At 40.5% G+C, this 18160-nt stretch overlaps 1 protein-coding gene across 2 annotated transcripts in view; it reads right to left on the minus strand.

Annotated features, from left to right (window-relative positions):
* Positions 1-18160, minus strand: part of SLC66A2 (solute carrier family 66 member 2) — a 100397-nt gene that overhangs the window by 61734 nt on the left and 20503 nt on the right. The window lies entirely within an intron of this gene.

Here is an 18160-nt window from a genome sequence, read left to right on the forward strand (position 1 = left end):
GCCAATCCAAGGACAAAAAGGGTGGAATATTTTGTACCTTGGGGAAGTTTTGACCTAAGCTGGTAAAGATAAGCTTAGGAGGTTTTTCATGCAGGTCCCCACATCTGTACCCTAGAGTTCAGAGTGGGGGAGGGACCTTGACAACCGACTTCTATAAATTCGACCTAATTTCGTAGTGTAGACATACCCGTAGATTCAAGCAGGACAACATCGAGGTTTATGAAGACAACATCTCTTATGGTCATATTTTCCCTCTCGCTTATTAATTACATACTACTTATCATAGCACCTTCCTAGGCATGGGAGAAGGAAGGGGGCAAAAGTTCACAAAAACAAAGTTTAGGTATTTAACTTCAGCTGTCTCTCTTAAATCCGCATGATAGGCCCAATAAACTCCTATTGAAGTCAAGGGGAGTCCTTCCAGCAACTTCAATGGGAGCTGGATTGGTTCTCTTAGCTACTGCATAAAGAGCACAAGTGACATACACAGCTGTTAGCTCTTTGTTCATTATGGAAGTGCTTCTCCTGCTTCCATTGTTCACGTTGGAGCTGTTTTTCCACTTCAAGCAGGGAGTCAGCCATTTGGTAAAATACCTATGAGGAATACAGCCTATCTGCCAGTTCAGAATGAATTGGTTAAAGATTATTTTTCAGGTTCTTTAAAAAAAAATGTAGACTATATCAAACCATTTTTTGTCCTGAATAATCTTAATGGAATAATGCAGGCCCTTCAAAACTTTCCATATAATTAAAATCCACAGAAATCTCATGTACTGTCTAAATTTGAACAAATGCTATTAGGATTAATGATCATTTTTTGCTGTTATTCTTCAGAACTGACAGTTTGTTCTTCAGCAGAGCCTGACAAATTATGTTCAACTACAGAGAATTTCAGGAAAATCTCTTCTCTTTCCAAACTGCTGCCATATCCTGTTGTTCTCAAATAGAGTAAAGCCAAGATGACCTCATGAGATGGTGGCCCCTGACAGCAGCTTGACTTCACTCTCATTGGTAATAGCAGAAGGTGAGGGCCATTCTGAAAGAAGGCATCATAACACAGCACTTTTGGCTTCAGTCCCATTGAGAACAATAGGACAGAGCCACTATTCCAGGGTTGCCACGTTGTCTGGTTTTCCACCAGAACACGCAGAAGAAAAGGGATCCTGGAGCTGACCAGTGTGTTAAAAGTTCAGTTGGCAGCACAGCGGTTCTCCCAGGAAGCAGCCAGCATGTCCTTCCAGCTTAGGGTTTCCAACTGTCTAATCGCACAAACCCAAACACCTTTTCCCCGCCCCTTCCCCAAGGCCATGCCCCTTCCCACCACTTTTCTGAGGCCCTGCCCCTCGCTTACTCCAGCCCCCCTCTCTCTGTCACGCTCCCTCCCCTCACTTTCACCAGGCTGGGGTTGGGGGTGCAGGACGGGGTGCAAGCTCTGGGCTGGGGCCAAGGGGTTTGGAGTGTGGGAGAAGGCTCCGGGCTGAGCCTGGGGAGGTTCGGAGTGCCAGCTCTGGGAAGGATTGGGGTGCAGAAGAGGACTGAGGCAGGTGGTTGGGGTGCAGGAGGGGCTCTGGGGTGCAGGCTCTGGCTGTGCACTGCTTACCTCAGGCGGCTCCCAGAAGCGACTGGCATGTCCCGCTCCTAGGCTCACAGGCGGCTCTGCCCCTGTCTGCAAGTACCAGCCCCGCAGCCCCTATTGGCCGCGGTTCCCCATTCCCGGCCAATGGGAGCTGCGGAATCAGTGCTCAGGGCAGGGGTAGTGCACAGAGATCCCCTGGCTGTGCCTCCTCCTAGGAGCCGCTGCCAGACATGCCAGCAACTTCCAGGAGTGGCTTGGAGCCAGGTAGGGAGCCTTCCTTAGCCCCAGTGCACCACCGGACTTTCAGCAGCCTAAAATCTCCTGGATTAGCTTCAGTAGCCTCCACGAGATGGAGCCCAATTCCTGAAGACTCCCAGCCAAACCGGGAGGGTTGGCAACCCTACTCCGGCTCCTCAGCATGGGGCGGTCATGGGGGCTCCGCGTGCTGCCCCTGCCCCAAGCATTGGCTCCGCAGCTCCCATTGGCCAATGGGAACTGAGGGGGCAGCACGCAGAGCCCTCTGGCCCCTCCACCTAGGAGCCGGAGAGACATGCTGACTACTCCTGGGAACCACCTGAGGTAAGTGCCATCCAGAGCCTGCACCCCTCACCCCCTCCCGCGCCCCAACCCCCTGCCCCAGCCCGTTGAAAATGAGCGAGTGAGAGAGGGTGGGAGGAGGGATGGAGCGGGGCAAGGGTGTTCGGTTTTCTGCTATTAGAAAGTTGGCAACTCTACACTATTTACAGCTACTACATTTTTATTGAAAATAAACAGTGACATTTTTAACTGTAAAATCATCATCCTTTGGAGATATAAGACTAAAGAAACCCACTGTAGAACTGCCCCTACAAGCAGGAGGATTAATTTCATTGAATTTTTAACGGGGAGTTGCAGGTCCAGCAACAGTAAAACATTTTATTTTGAACACTGCAGGGGGTAGAGTGCCTTTGCCACTGAAAATACCAAACATACAGCTTTATATTGTCCCAAGCTATATGGCACTGGTTCTACAGTAATTAAGCTAGAGGTAAAAATAAGTCTTCTTTGGCAGGCAGAGTCAATGCTGCCTTCTAAGCAGAGAGAAAAAAATGAGTCACACTCATCCCACAGATTATCCATAGAAAAAAATATAGACATGCAATTAAACTGAGGTAGGTATCATTTAACAACATTTTTAAAAAAAAAACCATCCTCAAAAGCTTGAGAGGTGAACTTAAATCATAACGGGGCTCTTAAATACAACCCTGGATATAGTATTTTCCAAATATGTCATTCAGAGACTAAAACTGAATCACTATATGAATAAAATACAGAAACAGTAATAAAATATGCATAAATATTACTGAAAAGAAGGTTCTTTGCTGTTTAAACGTACCACAAAACATGATCAGTGTGAAGACTTTGATACTATTCCTACATTTTAGAAGTCCGCTTTATTAATTAATACCTGAAAAATACCTAATCCTCAACTTAATAAATGCAAGTTAAGCATATACTACTGTCAAGGTTCCTTCCCCACTTTGAACTCTAGGATGCAGATGTGGGGACCTGCATGAAAACCCCCTAAGCTTATTTTTACCAGCTTAGGTTAAAACTTCCCCAAGGTACAAACTATTTTATCTTTTGCCCTTGGACTTTATTACTGCCACCACCAAGCGTCTAACAAATATATAACAGGGAAAGAGCCCGCTTGGAAACGTCTTTCCCCTCAAAATCCTCCCCAAACCTTACACCCCCTTTCCTGGGGAAGGCTTGATAAAAATCCTCACCAATTTGCATAGGTGAACACAGACCCAAACCCTTGGATCTTAAGAACAATGAAAAAGCAAACAGGTTCTTAAAAGAAGAATTTTAATTGAAGAAAAAAAAGGAAAAAGAATCACCTCTGTAAAATCAGGATGGTAAATACCTTACAGCGTAATCAGATTCAAAACATAGAGAATCCCTCTAGGCAAAACCTTAAGTTACAAAAAGACACAAAAACAGGAATATACATTCCATTCAGCACAGCTTATTTTATCAGCCATTTAAACAAAACAGAATCTAACGCATATCTAGCTAGATTACTTACTAAGTTCTAAGACTCCATTCCTTTCCTGTTCCCAGCAAAAGCATCACACAGACAGAGAGAGCCTTTGTTTCCCCCCCTCCAGCTTTGAAAGTATCTTGTCTCCTCATTGGTCATTTTGGTCAGATGCCAGCGAGGTTATCCTAGCTTCTTAACCCTTTATAGGTGAAAGGGTTTTTCCTCTGGGGGATTTTAAAGGTGTTTACCCTTCCCTTTATATTTATTACATCTACTTTTTAGATGTGAAAATGACAGCAGACTACATAATCCTACTACTCATTTTCTACATCCATTCATTAACTGCTGATTTACAAGTCAAATGTCATCTAATTACTATGAAGCTATAAGTCTGCCCATTCATTGTATCCCTGCAGTCTTCCCACAGGATACAAAACCACTCACAAAAGAAGAAAGAAACCATGTCCTTACTTTAAATCATCTGGGTATTTATTTAGAGATTAAACCCCTTATAGGACACTAAAATTCAAAATCTGATGTTTATTGGCTCAGAAAAGAAAAGTAGAAGTGTTTTTCCCTGATTACATGGTATCATCAACAACATCATTATGCATTGTAGATAGAAATTTTAACTTCCTTTCAATGTACTAAAAAAATAGGAATTGTTTAATTTTTCTGAACCTTTAGAAATGTAATGCCCATTCTCCCCAACCCCTCAACCCTACATTCTTTTCCTAAAATACTGAATTCAAAAACATAACTATTTAAAAAATAAATAATAAAGGGTAATATGTTCTTCCTTGAAATGACTATCACATTTCAGATAATCAGTTAGGTGAAATAGAGAATGGAAAGGAAGGAGGAGAAGATATTCCAGTGCTTCAAGAAAACTTCAAAAGAAGCAGTCCTGCCTAAAAATATGATGGAACATGAGTGGTTGTTAATTTTCTTTTATATATACAATCTGTGCTAACATAGCATTTATAACCAAATACAGTGGAGTCACATCTTACTTGGCAGTTAGGTTCTAAAGTCAGCGCATAAGGTGAAAATCACGTATAGTCAAAATTACCCTTGAAAATCCTTTTAATCACCCATAAAGTACAGTATACTGTACATGGTTTTGTGTATACAACCCTGTACAGTAATGTACAAACATATAATGTACAATATATAATAAAAAGTACACATGCAAAATATAATTTTATAGTACTGTATTTTTAATTACAGGGGGTCATCAGGGCTTGATGTCGATCCAGGAGACGGAGAGCAAGTCGTAGACGAAGTGGTTCGCTCTGATTCAGCTCGAGAAGTTGGTTGCATAGGCTCATCTGCTGCTGGTTGTTTTTCCTTGATTGGCAACTGTCGCTGTTGTCTCTTGAGCTGCTCAAACATTTCTTGATACGGTCTCAAATGGTCCGTAATACTACGTGTGATTTTGAGGCTTCGTTCCGTAGAGGGATCGTATTCAGAAATTAAATCATTCAAGTGTTTCGCTGCTTGGAACACTTCAGCAAATTTATGAAGATTCCAACTTGCTGGCTCTTCCTGTTCATCATCTTCTTCGTCTTCTGCAGACTATTTTATCAGTTCCTCTAACTCTTCGTTAGTCAATGTTTCTCTATGGCTCTCAATTAATTCTTCAGTTTCTTCCTCAAGGATGTCGACGAAGCCATCACCACTTACTTGCCTGGCCACCTGAACAATGCGTTTCGCTTCTTTGTCAATGGTCGGGAAACCCTTAAAATCATTCACACATTCTTTCCATAGGTTTCACCAACATGCATTGACTGTTTCAGGCTTGATTGCATCCATTGCCTGTTTAACATAAGTGATGCAACTGGCAATGTTGAAGGACTTCCAACACTCCATCACATTAAGATTGGGATCAGCATCCATAGCGCTACGTATCCGTGAGAACGTAAGCCTCGTGTACATGGCCTTGAAACAGCAAATCACACCTTGGTTGCGAGGTGGTATGGGGGGGCGGGGGGAGAAAGACGACTTCAACATCGTTATACGCAAACCGGAGTGCCACAGGGTGGCCAGGAGCATTGTCTACGATCAGCAACACTTTAAAGTCAAGTCCTTTCTCTTCGAGGACTTGTAGAACCAGTCCAGACATAATGCTGCCGTCACCCAAGCCTTTTTATTTGATTGCCAGAACACAGGCAGGAGATTTTTGTTCTTGCCTTTTAGGGCACGGGGATTTGCAGCCCTGTAGAGCAAGCCCGGCTTTATTAAATGCCCAGCCACATTGCCACAAAACAACGCAGTCACACGGTCTTTAGCTGCTTTGAAGCCAGGGGCTTGTCTTTCTGATTTTGAAGTGTAAGTGCAGTTAGGCATTTTTTTCCAGAAGAGCCCAGTCTCGTCAGCATTAAAAACTTGTTCTGGAAGCTAGCCTTTTTCTTCTATGATTTTCTTTAATTGTTCGGGGTTAGGCTTTTGCTGCCTCTTCATTGGCAGATGCAGCTTCACCAGTAGTCTGCACATTTCTGAGGTTGAAGCGGTTCCTAAAACTGTTAAGCCAATCTTTGCTGGCTTTGAATTCCTTCTCAACAGAAGGCTGTCCCTCTTCGGTGGGAGGTTTGAGCAGCGCGTAGAGGTTAAGAGCCTTTTTTCGCAACATGTTGCCATCGATAGGCACACGTTTACGGTTCATGTCTTCCAGCCATAAGTTTAATGCCTTTTCACTCTTCACTAAAGTCTTATCACACACCTGGATCGTCACCTTAGCAGTTATTGGAGCACTTGATGCCATGGCTTGACGAATTTCTCTCTCTCAAATCTTGAAGGCACAATGCTAGATTTGTTGCGGCCACGTTTACGCCACATTGGAGACCGACATACCGTCTCTCAGTACGTCCAACACAGCCAGTTTTTCCTCCAGTGTTGGAACAGATTGCTCTTTCTTTGGTTGAGCACCAGATGAAGTAGTTGGCTTGCGTTTAGGGGCCATGTTGTATGAAAAATACGTATCTTTAAACACTAGAATCACACTCAGTGTGGCAAGATGCTCACACTATGAGAGGTACAAGGGAACTGAGACCGACTGAGGGAAAAGCAGATTCATGTCTCCCATCTCACACTCACTCCGGGGCATATGCTTATTAAGTGGAATGGTGGGCGGAATCGCCTGCACTATTTACAGGTATCTTGTTATTTCTCTTTTTTTTTTTTTTTTGCCGAGCGCGCATAGTTGAATTCATGTAAGTTAAATGCACGTATGATGCGACTCACCTGTACCTCATCTCTCATTCACAGTCAAATACAATGCCATTTTTCCTAATAGCACTCCTCCCCCCAGAGATGTAGGAAGAGCACTCAGGAATAATTCATAAGATCAGATTTATTCTGTCAGCATTTATCAGTAGTTCCTTGGGCGTATTTTAAGACTGCTGATCCTCAAAAGTAATGATTTAGCATGCACAGTGCCTGGCTGGCTTTTTTAAGATATGACTTGGGCTCTAAGCTTCATAAAGAAAAATGTATTAGTCCATTAAAAGATAAACAGATATTCAAGAAACTAACTAGTATTTCAAAAGAACAGCTAGTAAGAAAAACCTAAGTCAGTTAAACTTTCAAGAGTCAGATGAATAAAATAAATAATTACAGAAGATAAGGCGCCAAATTCTGCATGGTCTTAAGTATCCTCAGTTCCATTTAAATCAAGGGTGCTCATCACACTGCAGGATAAGGACCTTATTTTAGGTCTAAAAAGGAATAAAGTTTTATCATCTTATTTCCCCTTGATGGGAACAAAGAAAATGGTGATTCAATGAAGTTTCATTGGGAATAAGAGTCCCTATATTGGTGTTTAATGCATTTTTGCTAACAAAAGATTGTTTATATGCAGACTTCACTAAAGTAGGCCTGTACAAGGTGGATTAAAAAAAATAATCAATTTGTGGGGGGGAAGATTACAAACAGGTTTATTTTTTTTAAAAAAAAACCTATTTAAAATTAAATTTGAAATTGACCACTTATGTTAAGGCTTAATCTATTACAATCATTTTAATTAAAAGTAAGCACTAGGTGTTTGCTGCTAATCTGTAAAGAAAGTCAAACCACTAAGCACCTGGAACTAGTTTGTTGAAGTGCTAAGTCAGCTTTTGACAGCAGTAGCCCTTTCTGCAGGTGCAAAGAGAAGAATATTTTTTTTCATTTCAGTTTATTCAGCTAGTTCAGTTCAATAACTAGTTCATTCAAAAGTTAAAAAGCCAGTTGAGAGCTGAAAAGCGGAACAGCTTGTTTTCCTCTTCCAATCTATGAATAAGAACTACGTGCGAGGATGAGATCTTCTAGATCTAAAATTCTGTAGGGCACAGTGACCAGAAATTAATCAGTTCAATTCACTAATTACAGATAATACTTCCTTTGTTTAATAAATCAGTTAGTTTCAAATGCAAAACATGTTTTGATAAACTTTGTAATTTTTCCCTTATGTTTCAAACACATGGAAGGTAGTTTTATTTCATAAAAACAAAAATTAAAATGCAGTTTTTGTGCATTTTAAATTTAATTTTAACTTGCATCCAAAAAGCATGACATAAATCACAAGTTTAAAAAAAAAAAACCCAAACAATCTAGTAAATAAGAAATGCATCATTCATCATTTTTAGCATAAGGTAAAAATTAAGAATCTAAATATATGTAAGCTATGCCATTGCTTAAATAAATGTGTAAATATATAATGTAACCTCCTGGTTAGCAAAAAAAAAAAAAATTACCGAATTTGCTGTAAAGACTACATACATTTAATTGCAAATGACATGTCTAAATGGTTACCAACCAAAGAGAAGTTATTTTCTTTAGGAAAATAATTTTAAAAGCACAAATGCAAAACATGATTAAAACTGATTTAAATAATTTTGATTTAAATCAACCCACTCTAGTCCTTTTTATAGTCCTTGTGCATTTTAAATAATAAAGTTACCAGCTTCAAGTAGCATATCAAATATGGAATAAACAAATAGCCATATATAAATGTACATAACATATAAACGGTTGCAAAATAAAGTGCACTGAGTATACTCTTCAGTCAGGAATGCCTGTGACATCCGCTCCATGTGTGGACTTGGGAAAGTCATTTCAGCTCAAACTTTCTAAAGGTGCTCCACTTGACACCCCTATAGGGTGACCAGATGTTCCGATCTTACAGGGACAGTCCTGATTTTTGGGTCTTTTTCTTATATAGGCTCCTATTACCCCCCATCCCCTGTTCCGATTTTTCACATTTGCTGTCTGGTCACCCGACACCCCTATGGTCTCATTTTGAAAGGTGCTACATAGCAGCTCCAAGTAACAAAAGCTGCAGGTGCTTACCACCTCTGACAATCAGGCCCTCAGTTATCTCAAGTTGGGCACTGAAGACTAGTGGATACCTCTTGAAAAGTTGGGCCATTGCCTCTGTGGGCCCAATTCTGATCTGACATATAGCTTGACGTCAATGGAAGTGAAAAATCAGGAGTGAGATTAAAATCAGGCCCACTATTCCTCGATCTATAAAGCAGGGACAACGGTCCCAACAGCAGCATCCTGCCACTGATTCACATGACAGCCTTCCAGATAAGTCAATGGCACAGCTGTAAGGATTAGTTAATGTTTATACAGCACTCTAAAAAATAAAATAAAATAAAATCTGTCTGCACACATTTTTATGATTGAGTTTGCTATCAATCCTAGCAGGTCAAATATTTTATATGTATGTATATACATACACACACACTTGCTGAAGTGTATGCTGCATCAGCTAGTGCTATGCAATCATGTAATGAAAGAAACCATCATAAAATTCACACACAAGGGAACAAGGACCTTAGCTTTGAATGGCTTTCCTGAATGTTGTAGGTTTGTTACAACTTTGAACGCTGCAAGAGCGTACATTTTCTGCAATGAACTGACCACTCATCCCCCCGTATAAGAGACCATGGTTTTTCTGCTCCCTCCAGTCTGTTACACTCTTCACTATTTTGCATTAAGTGCACTGGGTTTTGGATGGGAGAGGCAGCAAGGCAGGGAATTAGAGGTTAGACAACCAAACCTTTGTATTCCTTTAAACCTGCAGGCTGCACTCCTGTTGGTTGAACATTAAAGGTATTTTAACAAGAAGCCAAATTTAAAACCATGAACAGAGCTTTTAAGGAGCATAGGTGCATTCAAAGAGCGTGTGATTGGAACACTCTCTCGCTCCTCCAGCTGAAACGGAGATGTAATAGTGTTTTGCTGCACATACATCCTAGAGAAAATAGAATAATGTATGTTCATGGTGTGTGTGTGTGTGTGTGTGTGTGTGTGTGTGTGTGTGTGTGTGTGTGTGTGTGTGTGTGTGTGTGTGTGTGTGTGTGTGTGTGTGAGAAGAATACACACACACACACACACACACCCTTTCTCCTCTTTTCCATTTTTTCCTCTAAGGTTACAAATCTGAATAATTCATTTTGCTCCTACCCAACTCTTTCCTCTGCCCACTGAACTACATTTTTCAGATCCAGAGAGAGAGAGAGAGAGAGAGAGAGACTTTTACCCACTGAATCTATATTTAGAATCCTACCCCTGACAACAAGATCATGTCTTTAACATTTAAATTGTTTCCCCCGTTCCATTTAAGGAACTCTACAAACTGACTTTGGAAACCCATGAGCACCCTCACGTGGTCAAATGTAGCTATAAGCAATAAAACTTTCCTTGCTTGGTTAAAAATGGACACATTCTGCATTAGCAAAGGTTTTATTCATTCAAAGTTTTCACCCCCAAAATCATAAAGATCACCATGCCCAAAATATTATTACTACCACCAACCAGTCCCTTCAATAACGCCTTCCCTGCCTTTTGTTCAGTTTCAATTCAATGAGACCTTATTGGTATGAAAACCACTGCAAGCGTTGCCAAAATAAATGTAAGAGGAAGACCCTCAGGTATGTTCATAGGTAGGCAAGATCCATTCAGGATAGGACTACACACAGAGTTTGGGGATTTCTCTCTTGTGTCCATTTGGTATTACTATCCATTCCCAATCTGGTAACAGGCTGCTATGTCATGTAATGCCACTTCTGCTATCTCTCCTTTCTCCCACCATCAGACACAGTTGTTCCTCAGTCTAAAATAAGAATTTCCTGTATCTGATGACCCCAACCTTTGCATGTTTTTCTCTTTTCAAACTGTAAGCTTTTCCCTGTATTAGCTCGTCCCCTGTATTTGTGCACAGCCTAAAACATCAGGATGCTACCTATAAATAAATACCAACTTTTTAAACTCAATTAAAAATAAGAGTCAAACTTCTATTTTTACGTTGAGGGCATTCCACAGTAGTAGCAGAGTTGATGCACAATGATGGGCACTGGAGGTTCAACACAAATCTCCCTCCTCAAGTAGGGTTTCGTTGCAGCACTTCTGATTTAGCACAAAATGCCACTACATGGAAGGTCTGCAGCTGCATTTCTTCCTTGCAGTTTTCCAAACAGTAAACTCCAAGTATATTTTTAAAATTGTACAAGACATACAAAAGAGCATCTGTTTCCCCAGCGTTCCCTGCCTTGGCTTTCGGTCACTGCACAACCCCTTTGTTTATCTCTCCTTCTTCTAGGGAGGTGAAGCGAATACATTATTTGATTGCCTACATATCAATGCTGGGTAATGAACATGAGGAATTGGAAATACTTATGTCTCAGAAAAATTACTACAAAGATGGCATTTACTGAATCCTGGAGCCTTGTTAGTGAATGTTAGTCACTGGCTACATCGTCATTAGGAAGGACAAAAAGAACAGCAGGGAATAGGGGTTGGACTCTATATCAAAGATACCATTACTTGTTTTAGTGATAGGTAGTTGTGTTGACAGAATACACAGAGTTCTGTGAGGCATCTGGTTTAACACAGTACCAACACAACATTCTGATTTAAAAAAATAATAAACTAACACTGAAGATAATTTACCATTGGAACAGATTACTGGGGAAGCAGCAGACTCTCCATCACTTGGCCCTTTTAAAAAAAAGAATGGATGTGTTTCTGAAAGAGGATGATTATACTCTAGTTGATCTACAAGTTATTGAGCTCATTGCAGGAATTAATAGGTTAAACCCTACAGCCTCGACACTATGCAAGAAGCCAGACAAGATGATGATAATGGTCTCTTCCAACTTTTTAGAAAGGGGGTTATTAAGCTTAAATGAACTCAATCATACATAATTAGCCTCTAGTAGGGAATTAAGCCCCAAAAGTTCAGGCTGTTCATTGGCTCAGCAGTCTCTTAGGGACATCACTGGAGAGATATGCAGCAGGGCTCTTGGGGTAACCACTAAGGGGAAGAAAAACCTCTATGCCTAGTCACATCCACCCTACACTAAAAATCTCAGGAAACACCGTTTCAGGAGAGTTCCCTTTAAAGTGCCCACCAATTTTTATTTTATTTAACTCCAAGTACACACTGGAACTAAACAAGCTGCTTTTTGGGATGGGGAAAAAAAAGCAGGGCTCCAAACCCCATTTCTCATAGGTAGTGGCATATATGTAAAGCTGACCAGTATTAATTTTTAGAATCCTTGCAGGCCGCCACCTTCTCCACTCCAAGTGCCAGAGTAGGAATCAGCCTTGACAGTGCTCTTCCAGGACTGCCTGACAGAACAGCAGTGGGTGGGGGGGAGCTCTTCATCAAATGAAGGTGACTCCATAGGCATTGCAGACTCCAGAAGGATGCTGAGCTGCTTATCCTTCGGGCCAAACTGGTGTCTGGGTTAGTTGCATGGGTGAGGAAAACCTTCTTATCAAACCCAACTCCACAAAGCCCACAACAAATATATTCCCACTCCCAGCATTGCCAGCTCTTGTGATTTCTTTGCAAGTCACGTGACTTTGGCCAGGGCTTGTGCCAGTATCACAATGACAGAAGAAACTCAGCCCTCTCTCAAATTTCAGCCACACCTGTGGGAACCCCTTCTGATTGGCTGCCTTCCCCAATTACGCATCTCCTGGGAAGAGCAGCCAATCAGAGCTGCTACAGGAAGCCGACAGAGCTCTCTCCCCTCCCTTCAGGAGCAGAGGCTGGGGAAGAGGGAGGAGCAGACATAGTTCTCACAGGAAGGAGCAGAAATAGCCCAGCAGCTCCACACCCTCCTCCTCATTCCCCTCCCCACTGTGAAAAATGGGTCAGTCAGCTCTCTGCTCCTCTCCACTTCCCCCAACCCCGGGAAGGGAGAACAGAGGATCCCACTGCCCCCGCCCCCTCCAGGAGTTGCAGAAGAAGCAGAGGCAGGGAGAGGAACAGGATAAGCAGATGTTGGGCTGGAAAGGCAGATATGGGATTGGGGCACACATAGTTAATTAGAGCCTTTGTGTTTGGGGAGACGCTCAGCACCATCAACCAGCCAGCAACAGCTCCTGCAGGGAAGTCAAAATCACCTTACTCTGAGAACTTGGGTGTCTCAGCAACACTACTTGTCACAGACACTGCGGGTGAACAGGAGGCGTTCAAAAACAAAACAACCCAGACAGACCAAGAGATACAATGAGATTTATTTAATTACTTGATTTTGGGGCCAAATCCATTATTTTGGGGGATCTAGTTCATGAGTTTTGAACGTTGGCGGCTGACAACACTCCCCTCCCCTCACAAAAGGAATGGCCTGGCAGCCACAGCTCCCACCTTCCTGTGGCCCATTTAGAAGGGAGATGAGCTTCCCAGTCTTGATCCAAAACCCATTGAAGCCAACAGGAACCTTTCTCTCAGCGTCAATGGGCTCTGGATCAGGGTCAAAAACCTAGATATGGGAGGCCTCACCCTTCTATTGCTTAAACCAGAGGTCTTCCCACCGCCCTCTACATTCAAAAAAAAAAAAAAAAAAATGGCTGCAGACTGAAAGATATTCTCTCTTGTGCGAGTAAGTAGGGGCTGATCCAACTATTGCAATCTGAACTACCAAGCCAGGCTTCAAGGATCACAATCATAGAATATTAGGGTTGGAAGGGACCTCAGGAGGTCATCTAGTCCAACCCTCCATTATCATGACCAAGATTTTCTCTACTGTCCTTATCTAAAAGAAATCTGAAAGAGAAAACACCTAAGTATATACCCTAAATATAAGAATTAAACACATACAGTGAAATTAATAGTTTTCTTCTCATAACTTCTATAGTCCAAGATATGCTTGTATAAAGACATGCCATCATTATACTGAATAATTCCTCTAGATTTCTAAAAGAGAGCTCACATGAACAGACACACACAAAAAGACTTCCTGTTAAAGCAGAATTAGATCTACAGAACTAAAGAAGGATCTATATTAAAAAGTTCTTTGAAGTTTTTAAAAGAATTCCATTTCTTAACAGAAATGGAATCTAAAAAACAGATAAATGGACCCAAAATGTATTTTGTTTACAAATACTGGTGAGGTGGGGGTGGTCAAGGATTTTAATATCATTAGCTTTATGATGTTATTTCTTTTACAACAAAACTAGTCACTTTCTCTCTGGATGTGTAGCTGTAAAAATTCTCTGTTTAGCTTTCAAGATTCTTAAGCAAATTCCACCTTTTTTCTTAAAATATTTAGTTTAATTCAGTCCTATTTGTAGTGATATTAATCAAATCTATTTAGAGTAACCTGAACAGCAAGCGGGGGGAAATCACATTAGATGACCCAGTTACAGCTACTTTCTGGAAAGCAGATGATCTATCAGTGGTTCCCACTGCTTCATATGTGGCAACAGGGCTATGCACAGGTGACCAAAGAGCGCCTCATTTTAATAAGGATATACTTCTACAAGCTCAAAATGCTGTCAGTCCATTCTTCATCTTCCATTTCCTTTTCAGGGAGATCACAAAAAGAATAAGACAGTAATAAATGCAGGAGAGGCTCTTACACAGAACTACAACTTTAATACAACAGGACAAGCTGGAGGATATGCCAGTTATCAGACAATAGTTAATTGCATACGTTAGGAGATCCTGCACCACTGAATGCTACCACTTCAACCAAAGCAGATCTGGATCCCTTGGACTTCTAACTTTATATTAGGAAAATAACCCTAATAAAAAACCCTAATGATACACATTCATGCTATGGTAATGCATACAAATTTAAAAAAAAAAATCAGTCTAAAGGAAGACATCGTAATTTTGGAGAAGTGCAGAGTTGGCAGAAGGGATAATAAAGCCCCTCTTGCCCATATACAGTTCCTAGGGTCAGTGCTAAGTGGTCGCAGCCAAACCCAGCAACAGCCACAATTTTTTAGATAAACAAGCACACACATAGCAGTGGTGCACAGAGATCTGTAATTGTCTCCTTTTCCCTAAACTCCCCAGACAGACAAACAAAACAAAATCAAAGAAGAAGCCACATGATTGGCTGATGGAAAGTTTGACTCTGCCCTGTCTTCAACTCTAATCAGTATGGTAAAGGACCAAACAGAGGAGCAGACTGTGTATATATCTGCTTATCCATTATATTATTTATATAGCACCCACATATGTTCATGGTGCTTTCCTATATATTTGTCAACACAAGCTCATAACCCAGAGATAGACCCAACACACTCCAAATTCCACAGAGAAGCAACTAGGCTATTGGTCTTCTAACTGGAGGAAAGAAATTAACAGGACAACGGTTGGAGAGTGAGAGAGTGAGTTACCTCAGCTGTCATATTATACTCACCGCTGCATGTAGTGTAGCAGCAGTTCACACTTAGTATCCACGGGCCAACTAACTAATCAATCCATCACTGGCTTTTCCCATTTGTTTTTACACAAGAACCTCCTAAAATGAATTTGTTTACACAGACATATTCTGGTTTCGCATATACAACTTTTTTAAAACTACAGTTTTCCATATTATTGTACTGATGTACAATTAATCTACATTGTTTTTGGACACCTACTATATCATTTGGACTCTACTGTCCTCTGGACCAGAAGAAAGCAGACTTCAAGCAAGTACTCTCACACTGCTTAGTAGCATGACAGATACCAAGACAACTTCATTTCAAGATTTAAAATAAAACTTTGTAAACAAGAAAGGAAACCCTTGTGATTTCTTTCAGCAGCGTCCTTCAAATTTGTTTAAATATTTACTTGAAAATTATAAAATCCAGCTAATCATATGCATTGGAAGTTACACACTGCACTACTGAGAATACCACAGAGCTATAAAAATATCTTCAAAGATCTAACCACCTTGATCCAGTGTCTTGTATGTCCTGTCTCCCCCAAAATATCCAGATCTCATTTCAAGGGCTCAAAATGCAGGCAAGAACTTGCATCTCAATACAGGAGAGAACAAAAACATCCACATTTATTCTAAAGCATTTCAGCAAGTGACAAACTGACTGGCTGAAGAAAACGCCTTGGCTTTCTTAATGAGCAAGCAGTACCGAGGTAGTACTTTAATTTAGCTCTCATGCTAATCTTCACATACACCAACAGGCAATGTGTAAAACTAGAGCCACTGTTTTGTTTGTTTTAAATAAAGTTTCTTCAGAACTGTTGCTACTTAGATCTTCCTTTTCCTGGAACAACTGGGAATAATTTTGTTTCTATATGAAAACAGGAAGCTACATACCGTAGGGCAGATCCAAAGCTGGTGTAAATTGTCATAACTGTTGACATCAATGGAGCTATGACACCAGCTGAGGATCTGCCCCTTAGTATAACAGAATCTAGGCAGTCAGCTTTCCGAGTCAAGTGTCTGATAAAAGCTTTTGCAGTTAATGTGTGTGTGGAGGAACAGTAGCATTAAGTGGTTTGCTGGAATACTGACAATAAATATGCCTAAAGAGAGACACCAATGGGCATAGCAAAGGCTCAGTTTCTGATTCAAGGGTGGTGACAGAGGACAGCTTCAGTATCAGCATTTATCTACCAATTCCCCCACAGATCTATTGATACAGCAGAGTGAGCAATATTTTCCACTTTAACACTCTAATCATCCTGCAATTAAACGACTTCCAGGGCTAACTGAACTTAAGTTAAAATTAATACAATATACTGTATGCTTACCATGCTTTTGCAAAAGAGATGCAATGACTCCCAAAGCCTAGAAACACTAAATAGTTTTTAGGGAACTGAAACTTGAAGTGAGAGGCAGGAAGCCCAGTTGTAATAACTTTTTTGAAAAAATGGTCTGTTAAATTCATTAAGAGACGTAAAGGAATACACAAACCTCTGAGCCAAAAAAACAAACACCTCCTTACATACATTTTTAGTGAGATTCCCATGGCTCTGGACAAACAAAGCACTGCTATAAAGACATAAGCAGGTCGTAATTCAATTAAACAAATCCTGTGTAAACCAAAATATGACTAGTCTCACTATAGCCCAATAAAGCAGAGTTTCTCCCATGCAAACCTTCTGAATCTAGTAGGATATTGTATACATGTAATCACACACACACCCCTCTACCTCAGAACTATTTTAAACAGATTTACACTAATTTAAAATATCCAGTTTAAAGAAACAGAAACATACAAAGAATAGGTACCCAAAACCCAATCATTAAACTTTTGGCATTCCTGAAAAACTGTTTTTCCTGTTTCATCAAAATGCAGTCTGACTACTTCTTTTGATCTGTCCTGTTTTCCTAAGCAAGTTGAAGTTCATTTCAGAAACTGCTTGTCACAGATATCAAGGGACCCAACTCTAAGTTTCAGCAGATTTTCATACAGACATTCAGGTCCCATTGTTTACTGAAAACCAGGTGTCTGTATTTAGAAACTTGTAATCCGTTAAAAGACATAAGCAAAATGTAGCTACTAAATCATTTCTCTATTTTCTTATGGTTCCCTGAAGCACTCCGAATAAGCCATCCTTCAACAAGTAAACAGATTGCATTTTTTAGCTATGATACCATAAATAATAAAGCTTTCGTGAATAAAGAAAACAAGAATGTAAGCATGTTAAAAATGGGGTAAGATTCAAGTTTACATTCTATAGGTGAGTCTATTTTGACATAAGCCAGTGAGAATGACTGCAAACTAAACAGCAAAACAAATATTATTTGATACAAAGCCCAGAAAAATGTTTTTTTGAAAGAGATACAATAGGAAAAGGTGCTTTGCAAATTACTGGCATTAAACCAACATGCACTTTTGGAATGTTATGAAATATTTTTTTTTCCAATCGGAAAAATCCAGAAGAGGACAATTGCATTTCTTGAATACATGCTCCATTAAAGATCAGCCGATACACAGGACTGATCCAACGGCCTAAGGAAAGTGCTCTGCATTGCACCACCATATAGAAATGTTTCTGTCTCTGTCAGAGTTTGTCTACATACAAGCCAAACACCAATTTGATTACATTTACAAACAGATTCAGTAATACTGATTCAAAACCCGATTTAGGTACTCTTATTCTGGAACAAGAGGGCCCTATGTTGACTTCCTTTAAAACTGATTTCTTACCAACTTAACCAAAATTGAAAAAGGGTCCTCTTGCTCCAAAATAAGAGTGTCTACATGGGAAGATTACACCAAACTAAATAGGTTTAACAAACAACTTATGTTAAATTGGTGCAACTTCTGTGTTTAGAGATATCTGAGACCTTGTATAAAGTGGTATCTAAACT

This window comes from Natator depressus, chromosome 2, assembly GCF_965152275.1.
Source record: "Natator depressus isolate rNatDep1 chromosome 2, rNatDep2.hap1, whole genome shotgun sequence".
Lineage (NCBI taxonomy): Eukaryota > Metazoa > Chordata > Testudines > Cheloniidae > Natator > Natator depressus.